Below are 20,191 nucleotides of genomic sequence, written 5' to 3' on the forward strand. Positions count from 1 at the left end.
GGCCGATGACAGCCCTGGGATGGTCACTCTGCCTTGAAGATTTTTCTTATTAGTATTCATTTGAGAAAGAGAGACTATGAGAGAAAGTGAGAGCCCAAGCAGCGGGGAGGGTCAGAGGGAGAAGCAGACTCCCTGCTGAGCAGGGAGCCCGATGATGCGGGACTTGATCCCAGGACTCCATCATCACAACCTGAACTGAAGGCAGTTGCTTACCCAACTGAGCCACCCAGGCACCCCGGTCACTCTACCTTATAAGGCTGTCCCCATACTACCTTCCCTAAACGGCTGTCAAGGTGCCCAAAATCCTGCCCTGAGAAACACGTTCCTTCAATACTTGAAAACTGGTTAGTATTAAAGAAGCTCTTCCTGACCAAAAAAGCTAATATCTTACACTAGAAACTCCTAGCAAGAAAACAATATCCTAGCCTCATTTTCTAGATCTCTAAAATGGTTGCCCCAGCCAAGCCCCACCATTTTCCACTTTCTAGGTTCTCACTTCCCTTCCCCTGCTCTCCTTCCCCATTCCTTCTCTGCCTCTTTCTGTCTCTCTCTCACACACACTTACACACATACATGCACAAAACTGTTGGAAACCACCCCCACCCCCTGGCCTGTTTAAACCTTATCAGCCAAGACCCTGCCTGTGATGATTTGACAGCTAGCTGACAGCAAGATGGGTCTTAGGGAGGAAGGGGGCAGATTCTATGAAAGCAAAACTATTTAGGGGATGAAACTGAAAAATGTTCACTGTATCCTGGGCCATTGATTTTTCCAACAGAAGCGTCAGGTTAGGAATGAAGGGTTATATATACAAATAAAGATCAGCCAGACAGCCACGTACAACCTTTGGTTTCAAGAACCAAGTCTTTTCATTGAATTGCATGTGTGTGTGCAGGCGGAATGGGTCTCCTTAAATGGATGATGTCATTGAGCTGTTCCATACCTCTTTACCCGAGGGGCAATAATCAGATCTCAGGAATACCGTGGAGTTTTCTGGGCTATTAAAGAGAAATTCCACTTTTATCATCTCTGAATGATAAAGCTCCACATTCCTAAAATAGTTAGCTTAAAGCAGCAAAAGGCTGAATCTTTCTCAAATTTAGAAGACAAATAAAATTGGAAACACATACTGTGTCAGTTAGGCATTTGGATAGATTTGCAGCTGGGCAAGACATAATTCAGGGAGAGTTAAATAACAAAAGTTGGATTTCAAAAGGTTTCACCCTCATGGGAATCTTACTGATAACATTACCACAGGTAATGTCATAAAATATGGTGCATTCATCTTTGACATAGAACAGAAAAAAAAAAAAGTACGGAATCTGAGTGAATAGGGAACCTTCTGGAATACTAGCAGCTTTAAGAAAGGGAAAGTCATTGCACTAATGGTTTTGGTGCTGGAACAAGGAAGGGGGAGCAGACTAACTTCGTATCTAGCCCCGTTTGGTTTCATTGGTTTTATCAGGAATGTTGGTCAGGGAGCATGCTGAGAGTGAAGATTTAGAGAAAAAAAATGTGCTGTGTCTAAAGAGAGTAAAATGCTGAGTGGGTTTGATTCCAAATTCACCACAGGCCAGGAAAAAGATTGTGCAAATCTCTGGCCCCTTGTTGCTCACACATGGCCTAGGCCTCAGATTCAGTAGCTGCATTTGCTTTTCAAAGAACGGGGTCCTTTTCTCAGCCCACACTTTTCATTAAGTTCCAAACTCTTCCCTAAGATATGAAACCTCCTCTTTCTCTTTCACCATTCCTAGCAAGGCCGGCTTGTTCACACAATATTGAAAGGGGCTGCTCTTTGTGCCCAGACAGGATGTTCCATTGATCAGTCTTGCTGGGACAGCCCATAAGCATTCGTCTGTTGGTGTCTCACACAAACGTCAACTGTTTCTGCCCAGACTGAATGAAATGATCTCTCTGAAAACTGTGTGATGTTTGCGGCATTCCCTCAAGAAGAATTTACTGGATATTTAGTCTGTGCAAGGTACTGGGCCCTGGAACAGGAAGGGGGGAGAGCGGAGGAGGAGACACTACAGGAAATCTTGGAGAGATACAGAGATGAATGGGCAGTAGCTTCTGCCTTTAATAGTAAGAGCTAATATTGAGTCAGTAGTTAATTTGTGCCAGATGCTGTGCTAATGGCTTTACACAGATTTGATACTTTACACTTTACAAAACTACTATACCCTCTTTTATAGGTGAGTTGAGACTCAGAGAGTTAAGCCCCAAGTCACACAGCAAGTGACAGGCTCAAGGTTTGAGCTTGGTCTCTTTGATCCGAAGCCGGAGTATGTAGCCACTGTGTATATAGCACCGTGCCCTCAGAGACGCGGTGTCTGGTTAGGGGAAGAAACACATGCAATGACCTCTCATAAAAGGCACGATATGGGAAGAGTTACAAAAGATGGAGCCAACTGCTGTGGGACTGCAGACTCAGGAGCAATTAGTTTCTGGGAAGACTCTTTGGATGGAGCAGTCATTGAGCTGGACCTTAAGTGAAAAGTAGGATTTGGCTAGATGGAGGTGAGGAAAAGAGTATTTCAGATAAAGGAGTTAAGTCACAGAATGACAAGTACAGTCGAACGGGAACATTGTATGTATCACAGAATATAGGGTCACAATGAAAAGGCTATAAAGATTGGCACTCCAGGATGCCTGGGTGGCTCAGTCACTTAAGTGTCTGACTCTTGATTTTGGCTCAGGTCATGATCTTAGGGTCGTGAGATTGAGTCCCATGTGGTGGTGGGATTGGGTGGGGGGGCTGGTTCGTGCTCAGCAGGGATTCTGCGTGATATTTTTCTCTCTCCCTCTCCATCTGCCCCCTCCCCCTCTCTCTAAATAAAATAAATAAAATATTTGAAAAAAAAAAAAGATTCGCATCCCATTGTCACGTAGCTTGAGCGCCAAGTCAAGAAGTCGGGATTTTATTCTTTCTGAAGTCCATAATGGTTTGGGCACGGATAAGTGAAATGACTAGATATGTGATTTAGAAAGAGAATTTCAGTGGCATCTTCAGTCATGGAAGGAACATCAGATGGATTAGAGGCTAAAGACCCATTGTGTGACTAGAGATATTATCTAGACGAGGGCTGGGTGGAAGCCTGAACCAGGGTGTTTTAATGGTCAATGGGGTAGAAGCAGCTAGTAATCAAGGCAGTTGGTAACTGACTGTGAGGGAGGATGATTTGAAGGGGATGCCGACATTTCTAGCCTGACTGACTAGGCAGCTTATTGTGCCCCTGAGACAGGGGACACAAAACAGAGTAAGTTTGGAGGTGGGAGGTGACCATGAATCAGGTGATTTGTGGGAGGCCATACAGCAGGCAGTTGTTGGTAATATCTGAAGCTCAGGGAAAAGCCAAGAAGGTAGATTTAAGAGTCACCCCGGGAGAGGATATGGTCTAAACAGAAGTGAGATTTCTCAGGGGGAATATTGTTAAATAAGAAAATGATCTCTGTTTCTGGCAATAGGATGAGTGTATGGAGAACATTCTCTCAAAAAAGAATGCCTACTTATAACAGACCCTGACACGGCAAGTGTAATGTGGGGGAAAACAAGAGTGCCTAAAAATCTAGATAAAATACTTTCCACGTTGGGGCACCTGGGTGGCTCAGCCTGTTAAGCATCTGCCTTCAGCTCAGGTCATGATCCCCGGGTCCCGGGATGGAGCCGCATGTTAGACTCCCTGCTCAGCAGGGAGTTTGCTTCTCCCTCTCCCTCTGCTGCTCCTCCCACTCATGCACGCGTGCTCTCTCTCTCTCTCAAATAAATAAATAAAATCTTAAAAAAATACGTTCCATGTTGTTTTTATTTATATGTTTAAGACTTTTTAAAATTTTTGTCATTTGAAAGAGAGCCATAGAGTGAGTGAGAGCACAAGCAGGGGTGAGGAAGAGAGAGAAGCAGACTCCTCACTGAGCAGGGATCCCAACACTGGGCTCCACCCCAGGACCCTGGGATCACGACCTGAGCTGAAGGCAGATGCTTCACCGACTGAGCCACCCAGGCGGCCCCTCCATGTTGTTTTTAAAGTGAAACTGAGCTGAAGTGAAGCACAGGAAACAGAGATAACAACAGGGCCTGATTTTCTAGAAGTAATCAAGCTAAAATTTGCCCTGGGCCAAATCTGCTTCTCTTTGGTGGCCACAGTTGATACTAAAGGACCATGTGGTAGGACCAGGGACAGGGGATAAAGTGTGAGACCCAAGCAAGGTGGTTGGGCTGCCTGGAGGCCCTGCCATAAAGCTAAGATCCTGTAGGGGTGACTCCTTCAGTGAGTGACTTGGAAAATACCCACTCTCCACATAAAGATATTTACCTACTTAGGGATCAGACACAGGGTTTGGAGAAAAGTTCTTTCCTCTGAGAATTCCTAACCACATGGTCACACTCAAGCACTTTTGGGAGCAGAATACTATGTCTGTGTCTTCAAAACCACCAAACAGAAACATTAGTTCAGAGTGGTCCTTGGTTGATAATGCCACTGGGCACATTGCAATAGTAAATGAAAATTTTCTCTGGAAGAGTTTTACATGGCCTCAAAGGATTCCCACAGATAAAATTCCAAAGAGCATGAGCTCACAATGAAAAGAAGTCATTAAACCTACAAAGAAGCAAGGCATGATGAGTGCGAGTCTGCAGAAACAGACTTGTAAAAACTGCAGATCCAAAAATGATCAGCTATTGGATACAAAATAAGTACATTTGATATGCTAAGTGAAAGAATTCAGAAACTGAGAAAGTACAACATCCACTCATGATAAACACCCTCAACAAAGTAGGTTTAGAGGGAATATACCTCAACATAATAAAAGCCATCTATGAAAAACCCACAGAGAACATCAGACTCAATGGGGGAAAACTGAGAGCTTTCCCCTGAAGATCGGGAACAAGACAAGGATGTCCATTCTCACCACTGTTATTGAACATAGTACTGGAAGTCCTAGCCTCAGTGATCAGACAATGAAAAGATATAAAAAACATCTGAATCAGCAAGGAAGATGTAAACCTTTCACTATTTGCAGGTGAGGTGATGACTATATAGAAAACCATAAACACACCACCAAAAAACTGCTAGAACTGATGAAAAAAATTTGCTGAAGTCACAGAATACAAAATCAACATACAGAAATCTGTAACATTCCTATACACCAATCAATAATGAAGTAGCAGAACGTGAAATTAAGAAAACAATCCCATTTATAGTTTCACCCCAAATAGTAGGATACCTAGAAATAAACCTAACCAAAGAGGTGAAATATCTGTACTCTGAAAACTGTAAAATGAAGGAGATTGAAGATGACACAAAGAAATGGAAAGACATCCATGCTCATGGACTGGAAGAACAAATATTGTTAAAGTGTTTCTACTACCCAAACCATTCTACACATTTAATGTAATCCTTATCAAAATACCAACAGTATTTTTCACAGAACTGCAACAAACAATTCTAAAATTCATATGGGACCACAAAAGACCCCGAATAGCCAAAGCAATCTTAAAAAAGGAAAGCAAAGTTGGAGGCATCACAATTCTGGACTTCAAGTTATATTACAAAGCTGTAGTGATCAAAACAGTATGGTGCTGGCACAAAAATAGACACAGAAATCCATGCAACAGAATAGCCAACCCAGAAATGAACACACAGCTCTGTGGTCAATTAATCTTTGACAAATCAGGAAAGAACATCCAATGGGAAAAAGACAGTTTCTTCAATAAATGATTGAGTTGGGAAAACTGGACAGCAAGATGTAAAAGAAAGAAACTGAACCACTTTCTTTCACCATACACAAAATAAATTCAGATTAATGGATTGAAGACCTAAATGTGAGCCCAAGTTCATAAAAATCCTAGAAGAAAACACAGGCAGTAACTAACTTCTTTGACACTGGCCATAGCAACTTTTTTCTAGGTATGTCTCCTGAGGCAAGGGAAAGAAAAAAAAAAAGTGGGCTATTGGGACTTCATCAAAATGAAAACCTTCTGCACAGCAAAGGAAACAATCAACAAAACTAAAAGGTGACCTATGGGTCTGGGTTATGGACATTGGGGAGGGTATGTGCTATGATGAGTGCTGTGAATTGTTTAAGACTGATGATTCACAGACCTGTACCCCTGAAGAAAATAGTACATTATATGTTAATTTTAAAAAGGCAACCTACAGGCTAGAAAAAGATATTTTCAAATGACATATCTGATAAAGGGTTAGTACATAAAATATATAAAGAACTTAAAAACTCAATACCCACAACATGAATAATCCAATTAAAAAATGGGCATGGGGCACCTGGGTGGTTCAGTCAGTTGAGTGTCTGACTCTTGATTTTGGCTCAGGTCATGGTCTCAGGGTCCTGGGATTGAGCCCTATGTCAGGCTCTGTGCTCAGTGGGGAGTCTGCTTCTCTCCCTCTGCCCCTCCTCACACTCACAGTCTCCCTTTCTCTCTAAAATAAATAAACAAATCTTTTAAGAAGTGAGCAGAACACTTAAATAGATATTTCTCCAAAGAAGACATAGAAATGGCCAATAGACACATGAAAAGATGTTCGTCATCACTTACCTTCAGGGAAATGCAAGTCAATACTACAATGAGATACGACCTCACACCTGTCAGAATGGCTAAAATCAACAACACAAGAAACAACAGGTGTTGGCAAGGATGTGCAGAAAGGGGGAGCCTCATGCCCTGTTGGTGGGAAAGCAAACTGGTACAGCCACTCTGGAAAAACAGTATGGAGGTTCCTCAAGAAGTTAAAAAATAGAGCTACCCTGTGACCCAGCAATTGCAGTACTAGGTACTTACCCAAAGAATACAGGAATGCTAATTCAAAGGAATATGTGTATCTCTATATTTATAGCAGCATTATTTTCAATAGCCAAGATATGGAAGCAGCCCAAGCGTCCATTGATTGATGAAATTGATGAATGGATAAAGAAGAGGTGGCATGTGTGTGTGTGTGTGTCATAATATAATATTCTAATATATATTCGAATATTATTCAGCCATAAAAAATGATGAAATCTTGCTGGTTGCAAGGACATAGACAGAACTTAATGCTAAGCAGAACAAGTCAATCAGAGAAAGACAAATACCATATGATTTGACTCACGTGGAATTTAAGAAACAAAACAAATGAGCAAAGGGGCAAAAACAGAGAGAGAGAGACAAATCAAGAAACAGACAAGTCTTAACTATACAGCACAAACTGATGGTCCCCAGAGGGGTAGGGGATGGGGGAGGGGGGAAATAGGTGATGGGGATTTAAGCGTGTGCTGGTTGTGATGAGTACTAGGTGACATACGGTACTATTGACACCTGAAACTAATAGGATGCTATATGTTAACTAAGTGGAATTAAAATTAAAAGTTTTTTTAAAAAAACAAATCAACTATGAAAACCGAGTAACAGGTTTGAAAAAAAATGAACTAAATAGAACTCTGAGAAATAAAATTATGATAATTTAAGTAGAAAACTAGAACCTCCCTTGACGGATTAAACAGAGCCAAAGAGAATCTGTGGCATGGAAAACAAGTCAGATGATTTTACGTAGTCAAAAAGATGAGGAGGCAAAGATATGGGGGGGGGGAAATGTCTGAATGAGCTTAAGATGGCAAAATGTCTGAAATACATCTTAACTAAGTTTAAAAAGGCAAGCGTAGAAAGAATGTTAAAGGAATGATCTATTCAAGGAGATAAGGTGGTGATAACTTTCTGAGATTTAATAAAAATGAAACGAGACGGGAAAAAAAATCTCAGTGTCTTGAAGAACTGGAAGGGCTGTTGGAAGGAAGAGGAACCGGCCAAGAAAACTGAAAATGACTTATGAGGAAGGAGGAAGAACAAAGAAGATTCAGTGTCTGGAAAGCGAAGAGGGAGTATGTTTCAGGAAGGCCATGGTCAATAACTCTAAATGTTGCAGACACATCAAGTAAGGTGACGATCAGTAATCACTGAGTATCTGCTATACGTCAGACAACGGTGCTGGGTGGATCCAAAGATGTTTAATGCATAACTCTTGGACTTAAAATTAGGGAAGAAATGTAAATAAAAGGTTGCAATCCAATGTGACTAAGGCTGTAATAAACATAAGCCAAATGGGCCATGAACAGAGGGAAGGAGGTTTCTTTTGTGTGATGATGATTTCTCTAATGAGCTCTCCTCAGCTATTTGTCTCATGGTCACTTTTGAAAAATTTGGAATAAATATTTAGCTTTCATCAGAATATCCCCTTAAACACATATGGTCAGCTCTTTCTTCTGATTTATCTACATCATTTTGCGGCATGCAGTATTCAAGAACATTCCAATATCTGGTATGAGCATGAATGGCAGACCTTCAAATAACCTTTTTGTGCCTGAGAGATTGGGTCAAAGAGTACAGGCTTGTTTCTTCTTCCTATTCTCCCTGACCCCGCTTGGTTGGGCGTCTCACCACAATCAGCTGGGCTTTTAATAATCTCCAGGTTTCAGCTCTGATCATGATATTCCCCCCTCAAACCCTCACACACTGTGGCTTTATAGTGGAGACATTCAATAAATAAGAGTTGAAATGAAAGAATGTCAATATATAATGAAATAGAAGTATATCCTCCATTGTCATGTGAATAATTCCATATTCCAAAACAATGAAAGAATATTATCATTTGAAGGTATATTTTGTCTATGTAGTTGCTTCCAAAAAATACTGTTGTCAACAGTTAAATGTGTGTATTTAAAAAGATGATTTTTTTAAGATTTATTTATTTATTTAGAGAGAGAGAGAACACACAACCAGGGGGAGGGGCAGAGAGAATCCCAAGCAGACTCTATGCTGGGTGCACAGTTTGACACAGGTCTCAAACTCACATCCCCAAAATCATGACCAGAGCTGAAATCAAGTGTCAGACACTTAACGGACTGAGCCACCCAGGCACCCCAGAGAAGTTATGTTTTCTTTTTTTAAGATTTTATTTATTTATCTGAAAGAGAGCAAGACAGATTGCAGAGGGAGAGGACAGGGAGAAGTGGATTTGCCACTAAGCGGAGAGCCTGATGTGGGACTTCATCTCATGACCCTGGAATCATGACCTGAACTGAAGGCAGATGCTTAAACGCCTGAGTCACTCAGGTGTCCCCAAAAGTTATGTTTTTATTGCAACTTTATATTTAATTCAACAAAGATTTACTAAATGTTTACTATGTGTCTGTGCTATTTGTTGCAGAAAAATGTAAAGAAATATACAACACAAATAAGATTAATACTTATTACACAGACAGAATTATGTATGTATATGAATGTGAATATATATATTATTCATTCATTCATTCATTCATATATATGAATGTGATATGAGTATATCATAAACTTCCCTAATTTTAAATGAATATATATAGACATATATATATATATATTCATTTCACAAAAGAGGTCCAGATGTCCAGATAAAAATGAGTCAAAGAGAGGGAAATAGCACACCTAGATTGGGAGGGGATAAAATGAAATCCTATAAAGCAGCTGTTGTTTGAACTGAGTCTTCAGTGATGGAGAACATTTGGTAGGCAGAGGAACGCCTAGGTGACTCAGTCAGGTAAGCATCTACCTTCAGCTCAGGTCTTGGGCTTGAGCCCTACACTGGGCTCCCTGCTTGGCAGGAAGTCTGCCTCTCCCTCTACCCCTCCCCCAGCTCATGCTCTCTCTCTCTCTCTCTCTCAAGTAAATAAATAAAATCTTAAAAAAAAAAAAGAAAAGAAAAGAAAAAGATTTGGTAGGCAGAGATTTGGGGGAAAGGATAGTAGGAAGGGAGACGTTCCAGGCATGAATACAGCTAGGGAGAAAAGAACAGAACTTGTTGAGGTAGATTGGTTCAGAATTGCATTAATCCGTGGGTTAAAAGAAAAAAAGAAAAGAAAAGAAAGAAAGAAAGAAAGAAAGAGAAAAAAGAAAATTTGATCACAGTGGCTGAAGCACACGAGGGTTTATTTGTCTCACGTAATGAGAAGTCCAAAGGTAGGCGGTTGCTGGTGTTGGTTTAGCATCTCAAGAATGTCAGGGCTGTTTGTAATTCTCTTGACCTTTCCCTCATGGTCCCAAGATGTCTGCTGGAACTTTAAGCATCACATTCAAATACCAGACAGTGGGTAGAAAGGAGGATCAAAGGCAAAAAGGGCTTCCCAGAAACCCCACCCTGAGACTTCTGCTCATGTGTCACTGTCCACCTCTATCTGTAAGAGACTACGAAGTAGAGATATTTTTAGCCAGGCTCATTATTATAGCAAAGAGGCAGGAAAGAACAGGTAGTGGGGAGGCAGTTAGCAGTCTCGGCAACAAAACAGAAGTCAAGTTTGGCTTGAGCATAAAGAGTGGAGATACCATTTCTTAAATATGAGCCAACTGATTTGGAAAGGAAGAATGCCTATTTCTTTTCCCTGGCATCTTCCTTTTCTGCCGTTTTCTACTTACTTGCCTGGAACAAAATCAATGACAAGGGTGCAGGGTGCTACAGGAGTACAGAGGAGGAGCACCTTCAGTTGCTCAGGGAGGATTGTGCCAAGCTTGGTGGATGGATGTGGTCGAAGGCTGGTGGGTGAGGGTTATCTTGGGCAAAAGCCTAGACATAAGAAGATGGAGAGCTCTGGGAAATGCAATTATTTCATGATAGCTGATGCAGAGTGCAATACGGACCTGGTGAGAAAGGAGGATGGAGAGATGGGTAGGAGCCAGATCATGAAAACTTGTTGGCCATGGTAAAGGGTTTGGGCTACATCCCTAGATTTATTTTTTAAAAAGCAACAAAAATATTTTCTTGATTACTTACTGAATCTCTGCTGTCTTTCCAGAAAAATTTCATAAGGGCATCTTGTTTATTAATCTTGTTCATTACTGTCTTCCTAGAGCCTAGCACTGTGCCTGAGCCCTGAGATTTACCCAATAAATCTACGTTCTTCCTGAAATGGACTATGAAAACATTAGGCCAACTGTCCAATGTACTCTTTGTCACTGAAACACTCCTTTTCAGTTGAGGTCCCGTAAACCACACCTATTTTGGTCCAGGAGCTTCAAGAAGCAGGCAAAAAGATAGGATTAAAAGCCTAAGAAATCTGGGGTGCCTGGGTATCTCAGTTTGTTGAGCAACTGACTCTTGATTTCGGCTCAGGACGTGATCTCCAGGCTCAGTACAGAGTTTCTTGGGATTCTCTCTCTCCCTCTCCTCTGCCCCTCCCCTCACTTGTACTATTTCTCTCTCTAAATAAATAAATAAGTAAATAAAATCTTTTAAATAAGCATAAGAAATTTATTAGGGGCAACTTCCGTGATAGAAAATGGAAGGCAGGGGAGAGTCTGGGAGCGCTACCAGTATGTACTGCAATGCAAAGCAGGTCTGACCTTGAGTGAAGGAGAGAGGGAAGGAAAGATGGAAGGAAGGAAGGAAGGAAGGAAGGAAAGAAGGGAAGGAGGGAGGGAGGGAAGGGAGGGAGATAGGTCAGAGGGAAGTGTCTTTGAGACCTGGCATCTCATCATGGCGTCTTTGAGACAAAGTCAACAGTCAAAGGAGCCCAGTGTCTCCCAAGAACAGACCTGTCTAATATCCCTACTGTGCCCATTCCCCTGCCCAGGCGCAGCCTGTAGGAAGTGTGGCCTCAATGCAAAGGCAGTGAAGATCTCAGAAGACAGCAGCAGCTTGGTCCCTCTCCCAGCAGTGAGATATCTGAGAAAGACATTCTTATTGCTGCCATGCCTGCCAGCTCCACTACTGTGAGCACGGCTCCCATCCTGCTTTGTGTCTTCCTCCATATTCTAGTTACTATCTAGAATATTGTTTTTACCTCCATCCCTGTCTTCAAGTCCTCCTTAATACCCTTCCTCCACAAACTCAGCCACAGATATCCTCTGGGACCGAGGTCTCCTTTGTTCTCTAGGTCCCATTATGGATTAGGAATTTGAACCCTGAACCAGAGCCCTCATGGCCAGCTCCTCTAGTCCCAAGGGGAAACCCTCACCATCCACCTGCTGGCCACCTGCCTTCACCATAGGATACTTTGAAGGATAAAACTTTATCTTATTAACGAATCCCAACATCCTGGCTTGCTGGAACCCCAGTAGTCAGATACAGATGTTCTGCTGACCATCCATGTGGGTCTGGTGCCTTGTACTTATGTACATCCATTATCCTTATGCTCTAGAAGAAACATAGGCGATTTTGTGACATAACCTAAGAAATAAGTGGCAAGGCTGGGGTTTCAACCAGGACTGTTGATTTTAAAATGTACGTTCTCAACCACTGACACTGCCTCTCCTTCGCAGAATGGGCCATCCTGTATTATGACCCTCTGTTTACTTGTCTGTCCACCCCATCCCTCAAGATGAGTTTCCTATGACTCCATAGGTCTCCACAAGACAGCATGTAGCCCAACACCCAAGCTACTCGCTGACCCAATAAAGAACTTGCATAGCCAAATCTCTGGAAATGCGAGAAATAGGATGCTTTCTGCCCATTAAGGAAGAACAAGCCAAACAAGGGGAAATTCTAAGAGATGTTTCATCTGGGTGAGTTGGGGGTTGCACAAGGGGCCCCAGCGTGGTCATACCGCCCAAAGGCAGCTCCCAGTGTCTCCAGACAGAAAAGGAAATGACAACAGCTTTTGACGAGAATAGAAGGACAAATAAAGATCTTATTGAAAAGCAGGTAAATTGGCTGGGCTCAGAAGCCTGTGATGACTCAGAGCTGGCAAGGGGCCTGTCTGGCAGCCCACCTCTCCCTCACAGCCGAGCTCAATGGATTCCATGTTGCTCCCTCACCCTGGACCCCCTCGTGTGCAGCTCGCGGGGGGGGGGGGGTTGGGGGTGGAGCCTGCACATGAAGTGCCTCTTTGTTCTGCAACTTTCTCCTTTACGTAGGCCACGTGGCCTTGGGAAGCAGGGATGACCCGACAGCAAAAGAAGGTTCTGTGCTTCTTTCAAGTTCATGGAAACCCAATGGAAATCAATGCAGGACCCTGCCCATCTGAAAGTGCCTTTCCCTCTGTGCATCGCGGCTTCCCCAACATAAATAAACCGTGCTGGGAAGGAACCTTTGATATATTAATGAAGCTCAGAGAGAGAAACAAAAATATCACCTAGAACCTTCTGTGCCTACTCCTTATTCAGGTAACGGATATGAAGTTAAAGACTTAGAAGTCAAGGACATAGTTTCTGTATTCTTATTTTAATACAAGTTGTATGTACTTCATGTATGCGACATGATGTGTTGGTACACATAAATAGTGAAAGGATTACTAGGGTCAAGCTAATCAAGGGAACATGGTTTCTGCATCTGATAACTCTGATCTGAGTAACAGCTTTGGGGGCACCTGGGTGGCTCAATTTGTTAAGCATCTGCCTTTGGCTCAGGTCATGATCTCGGGGTCCTGGAATCAAGTCCTGCATCAGAGTCCCTGCTCTGCGGGGAGTCTTCTTCTCCCTCTCCCTCTGCTTGCTACTCCCCCTGCCTGTGCTGTCCCTGTCAAATAAATAAATAAAATCTTGGGGAAAAAAACATACACAGAATAACAGCTTTGTCACCTACTAGCTGTGGAACTCTGGGCAAGCCACTTCATCTCTCTAATTCTTCTGTCTCCTCATGTCTAAGATGGGGTCGGGGACGCCTGAATGGCTCAGTTGGTTAAGCAGCTGCCTTTGGCTCAAGTCACGATCCTGGAGTCCCAGGATCAAGTCCTGCATTGGGCTCCCTGCTCAGCAGGGAGTCTGCTTCTCCCTCTGACCCTCCCCCATCTCACGTTCTCTCTCTCCCTCTTTCAAATAAATAAATTAAATTAAATTAAATAGGGTTGGGCCAGATACTGAGATCTTACATGTTACATGTCTCACAGTATTCCAACACACAGTAAGCATCTGGTACATTTTTTGTTAGAAGAATTAACGTACTATTACAGAGTATCCTAGTCCCACGTGAAACATGAAGGCTGTGCCCAGGATGGACTCCTAGCCGGCTGCAAGGACAAACCAGGCTTTCTCTCATCTGTATTCCGCATAACTCTGGGCAGTATGGGCGGGATGGAGAGGGGGAAACAGGTAGAAATAAATGTCAAGTACTGTGTGTTCTCAGAGAGGCTTTTAAAGGCTGAGTGCTGCCATGCAAGACATTCTTATTTCTTAGAACCAATTGCCTGATTCTTTGCCATTATTTCCATTTGGGCTGCTACCAGACATGCTCCCCATCTGGAAAACAGCAGTAGACATCTCGTGTATTGCAAAATTCTTCTACTTCAGTGGCAAGAGCTTCTTAGGGTATAAATTCTCTCAGGACCTGCAATTATAGGTTCAGAAAACTAGACAAAATGACTGGCTATCAGACGAACTACTATTTATTGATTATTTAGTATGTGCTAGGCTCCTGCTCAATTCTTGACATATATTATTTCATCCAGACTTCACATTTGCATTGCCTTCCCGATGAGGACAGTTAGGATCAGAGAGGGGACTTCTCTAAGGACATCACATGGCTAGGAAGTGGACCCAAGGTTTGCATTCATGGAGGCCTGACGTCAAACTCCTCATGGTCTCATCTAAAAAGTCTTTGTTATTATTACAGTGTTGAGACATAAACAAAAGTAGATAAGGTAGCATTAATCCCATGTGTCTATCCCCCAGCCTCAACAACTAACAAATCATGGACAGTCTTGTTTCATCCATACCCCATCCAGTTACCACCCAAAACACACACACAGACACACACACAAACAGAATTTCATATTTTCCTTTGTAAATATTTCAGTATATGTCTTCAAAAGACTTAGACTCTCTTAAAACACATAACACCTATAATAATCATTTCTTAGTCTCATCAAATATCCAGTCCATGTTCATATTTCCCCAACTGTCTTGTATTTTTTCCCTTTTTTCACAGCAGTTTCATGATTCAAACAAGGTCTAGCTCATATAATAGCATTTGGTTAATAGGTCTCTGAAGTCTCTTTTCATTTATAGAGTTCTTTTCTCTCTCTCTCTCTCTCTCTTTTTTTTTTTTCTTGCCACTTGTAAAAAGAAATTGAAAGCCTGTGCTCTTAACCACATGATACGGCATCTTATTTCCATTTTAAAAATTATGCCTGGGAAGGGGATGCCCTCCTCCCCAACATATTTCTTGTATTAAATATGACTCTCTATTTTCCTGGGGAATAGGAGGTAATCACACATTAAAAGTGGATCTTAGGAACGTTTCAGTGCTCATTGGAAACCGAACAATCAAAAAGCCGCTTTGTTTTGTAGGCGTTTATTACATGACATGACTTAAGGGCAGAGAAAAACAACTGTTGAAAACTCACTCTTCTCCCACCTCCCATACCTGGTGTCTTTAAGTATCATAGGTAACCCTTGCCAGTCACTTCCAAAAGTCAGACTCTGACAGCTTAGGTAGGGAGTTAGGATACAAGCAAGAGAGGAAATGCCTGAGAAGCTCTAGCCCGCAGTTGACCCTGAAGTGTAGTGACCTGAAGCCAACTATGGGGGAGGGGCGGGGAAACGAGAGGAACCAGACGCCTCTTTGGGGGTGCTCTGCTCTCAGACACAGGGATCTACTTCATAGTTCTGCTGTTGGCTCTGGATCAGAAATCTGAATGATATCAGAAATATTTCAGGGAGCGCCTGGGTGGCTCAGTCGGTTAAGTGTCTGACTCTTGATTTCGGCTCAGGTCATGATCCCAGGATCCTGGGATGGAGGCCCATTATTGGGCTCTGAGCTCAGCGTAGAGTCTGCTTCTCTCTCTGTCTCTCCCCCTGCTTGCACGCGCCGTATCAAATAAATAGATAAATAACATTTCAGGAGTAGTATGCTGTATTGGGGAGGCTGACTTTCCCATCAGTGGCTTAGTGGGGGCACTCAAGGGGCATGCTGGCAGATAATGGAGAACCAACTCTCTAATCCTAACCCGATGTGCACCCTGGTGAGCCAGCATTCCTGCTGGGGGGGCCCGGTTCTCCTGTAGCCGATGTTTGTCTCCTCTGGTCACTTGGATGCATATGGATGGGAGCCTGCACGAGGGAGCTGGCTGGCACCAGCGGGACTCCCCCTTGCTGGGACCATCTGGACAACCACTGGAAGGGCTCAAGGCAGCCACACTGCAACAACCAGTGCATAAGTATTTTGCCGTTTGAATGACTACTCCTGCCTCCAGGCCAAACTGTAAACCCCGTGGTAGGCAACATCTCTGCTTTTCTGAGAAAAGGTAGGCAGCGCCACATTCTGCGACATGTCTTAAGCCTTAGCTTAACCACCACCCTGGGCAAGTCACTTAACTTCTTTTGGCCTTTTTTTCACTACTGCTAAAGTGGGGAGAAAACTCTTACTCTGCTTGTTGGGTGAAACAGAAATGCATAGGTGCAAGTAGTGTAGAACCAATCATGCCTTGGGCCTGCACGGCAGGCTTAATATGTCATTCTTAATAATTTGTATTTTTTAAAATTTTATTTAAATTTAATTAATTAACAGGGACACCTGGGTGGCTCAGTGGGTTAAGCCTCTGCCTTTGGCTCAGGTCATGATCTCAGGGTCCTGGGATCGAGCCCCGCATCAGGCTCTCTGCTCAGCGGGGAGCCTGCTTCCCCCTCTCTCTCTGCCTGCCTCTCTGCCTACTTGTGATCTCTCTCTCTCTCTTTATTTTTATAAAAATAAAAATAAAATAAAAAATAATAATAAAAATAAAATCTTTTTATAAAATAATAAAAATAAAATATTTTTAAAAATTCAATGAACTAACATATGGTGTATTATTAGTTTCAGAAGTTTCAGTGATTCATTGATTGCATATCATACCCAGTGCCCATTCCATCAAGCACCTTCCTTAATGCTCATCACAAATTTACCCCATCCCCTACTCCCCTCCAGTAACCTTGTTTGTCTCCTAGAGTTAAGAGTCTCTTAAGGTTTGTCTCCCTCTCTGTTTTCATCTTATTTTTCTTTCCCTTCCTCTACAATCCTCTGTTTTGTTTCTTCGATTCCACATATGCGTGAAATTGTTTTTCTCCAATTGACTTATTTCATTTAGCATAATGCCCTCTAGTTCCAGCCACGTTGTTGCAAATGGCAAGATTTCATTTTTGATGGCTGCCTAGTATTCCTGTGTGTGTGTATGTGTGTGTGTGTGTGTGTCTACACACCACACCTTCTTTATCCATTCATCTGTCAATGGGCATCTGGGCTCTTTCCATAGTTTGGCTATTGTGGACATTGCTGCTGTAAACGTTGGGAGGCAGGTGCCCCTTCAGATCACTACATTTGTATCTTTGTGGCAAATACCCAGTAGTGCAATTGCTGGGTCATAGGGTAGCTCTATTTTCAACTTTATGAGGAACCTCCATACTGTTTTCCAGAGTGGCTGCACCAGCTTGCATTCCCACCAACAGTGTGAGAGGGTTCCTCTTTCTCCACATCCTCTCCAACATTTGGCATTTCCTGACCTAAGATTTTTATTTTTATTATTAAGGCTCCTGTGTAACATGTTAATGAATGGCACCAAGCTAGTCAATGAGTTATTAGCTTCCTTTCTCTGGGACAAAACATCATGACAATGAAATCACCCCAGGAACATTTCTGAGCAAACCTGAGGTTCACAGGACAGCCGGCCCCAGCAGTATATAAAAGCAAGCCACAGGGAAAGGCATTTCCTTTGAAAAGCCTAACCTAATCTAACAGTCTCCACGCTCGCTTGATCGCTCGTGATTTCCCACTTCAGGGCGTTGAACTTGAGCAGTGTGGCTGAACTTTTCCATTCTGACTGGAGCTTCCTGGGGCCAGAAACGAAGGCAAGCCAGTTCTGAGTGAAAGATTCAAATAAACACACCACGGGACCGCTACAAACGGCAAAGCAAATGAGACAGCCACCGGACTACGATTCACCAAAGCCCTCTCCCAGAACGCCCTAGAGGCCAAGAGCGAGGCAGCCTCTTCCTTTCTGGAACACAGTGCCTGATGAACAACTGGCACGAGGAAGCTCTGTGAGTCCCTTTGAACGCCTGCTTTTCCCTGCACAGCCACGGATGAGGGAGGAGAGGAAGTCTTTAAAAAGCTAAAGCAATGTGGCTCTCATTTTGGACAAGGCTGTCACACCAAAGGGTAATTTTTCAAAGTGAACACCAAGACTTAAATTCTTCCTATAAACAAAACCCAGGCCCCAACGATTCTTGTTAAAGAACTGGAAGAAACATCAGAGTTTTTTAGTGGGAGTAGGTTGCTGCTGTGGGGCTGACAGACATATTAACAATGGCCCCCAATTCCCTTCCTTGTCTGCGCGATTTCCTCAGGTTCTCAGGGGAAAGGGAACTTGAGGTATCAAGAGAAGGCCCAGCTGTGGAAATGGAGTTAGTTGGGACTCCATAGACTTTAACTAGTTTTTTACCCCTACTTAACTAGAGTAAACAAAAAAATGTCAACTCCATAGGAGACACGGAGGGTCTCTGGTCTTGAAAGCTGTTCAAATGAAGGGATAAAGACATTGGCACGGTACCAGCTTGGTCAGATAGTGTCTTATGGTTTTTAAGGCTAGGAGGGGTGCCAGGGATGTTGTCCAACCCTCCCCCTTTCAAAGGGAAGGCAAGGGGCACTGACTAGCCTAGGTTGACACAGGGAATGAATGGCTGAACTCCTGATCAAGTGAACTACACCATCCTGGGGTAAGGTGAGCAATGGACTGTCAATGGCCACACACAGTCTTCTTCCTCCAGGCAGGCCCTCAAATTCCTCAGCAGTTATGCATCCTCCTCCCACCACTATCCAGTCTCCACTTCATGGCTCCCATTCCAACTCTGCTAGTCTTCCTGCCATTGTATCCACTGTCAGGTGTTCAAAGAAGAAAGGGATCTTTTGCCCACTGCCACAGGTGTTCCATTACGTTCTCCAAAGCTGTGTGATTCTTTCAGTTTAGAGCTCCCTTGGGCATGGAACCTGGGAGAACTTTCCTGAGACTGGGCCACAGAGGAAGGGTTGACAAACTATAACTTGTGTGCCAAGTCTGGCCTGTTGTCTGTTTTTGTATGGCATGTGATCTAAAAATGTTTTCTTTTTTGTGGTTAAGAACATGTGACACAAAATTTACCATCCTAACCATTTTTAAGTGTAGTTCAGTAGTACTAAGTATATTTATGCTGTTGTGCTACAGATCTCCAGAACATTTTCATCTTGAAAAATTAAACTCTATACCCGTTAAACAACAACTCTCCATTTCCCCTTTCCCTCAGCTCCTGGTAACCACCATTCTACTTTCTATTTGGATGAATTTGACTACTTTATGTACCTGAGATGGACTCATACACTGTCTTTTTGTGACTCATTTGTTTTCAACCGCCATAACGCCTTCAAGGTTTACCCATGTTGTAGTGTGTGACAGGATTCTCTTCCTTTCAAAGGTTCAATAATATTCCATTGGGGGGGGGGCCTGTGGGCCGCCAGGGCCAGTGAAGCTCTCAAGATGGTCTAAGAACTTGCTCTAAAAGTCATTGACTGGGTAGCTGTTGTGGCAATCATAAGGCCCCAAACCAGAAGGCCATTGCTAACTCCACGAAATCCTAGAATGAACCCCTTACCTCCATGTTGGCTACTCTCCCTGAGAATCCACCTCCTAACAACTGGGCTTACTACAAAGCCAATGTAGCAAAAAGTGGCTTGGTAGAGAACTTTGAGAAGAAGTTCAATGCCCTTAAATTTTCTGTGCCAGAGGATAAATATGCTGTTCAGGTGGATGCCAAATTTAAAGATGTGAAAAGCTGTGCTGAGTTTTTGTCTCTCTCAAAGGCCAGGATTGAGGAATGTGAAATAGAGCTGGAGAAGGTGAAGAACATAATTCCATTTGATCAGATGACCATTGAGCACTTGAATGAAGACTTTCCAGAAACCAAATCAGATGAGAGAAATATCTCTATTGGTTTCATAAGCCAATCAAAAATTTATAAACTTGAGTTGGGGAGGAAGCGCTGGCCCTCATATTATAAATGCTTGTCGTTAAAAATAATATGGTAAAAAATATTCCATTGTAGGCATACACCACGTGTTAATTATCCATTCATCCATCCATGGACATTTGGGCTGCTCCCATGTCTTGGCTGTTATGAATAATGCTATGAATGTGGGTATACAGCTGTCATATTTTGAAATTTTGGCGGAACCACGTACTGTTTTCCAGAGTGGTTGTACCATCTTATAGTCTCATCAACCGTGCACAAGGGTTC

General features: G+C 42.9%; 1 pseudogene; it reads left to right on the top strand.

The window, feature by feature from the left end:
* Window positions 1–10,597: 10,597 nt before the first annotated feature.
* LOC122896535 lies at window positions 10,598–19,915 on the top strand (annotated as a pseudogene).
* Window positions 19,916–20,191: the final 276 nt, after the last annotated feature.

Source organism: Neovison vison, chromosome X, assembly GCF_020171115.1.
Source record: "Neovison vison isolate M4711 chromosome X, ASM_NN_V1, whole genome shotgun sequence".
NCBI classification, from domain to species: domain Eukaryota; kingdom Metazoa; phylum Chordata; class Mammalia; order Carnivora; family Mustelidae; genus Neogale; species Neogale vison.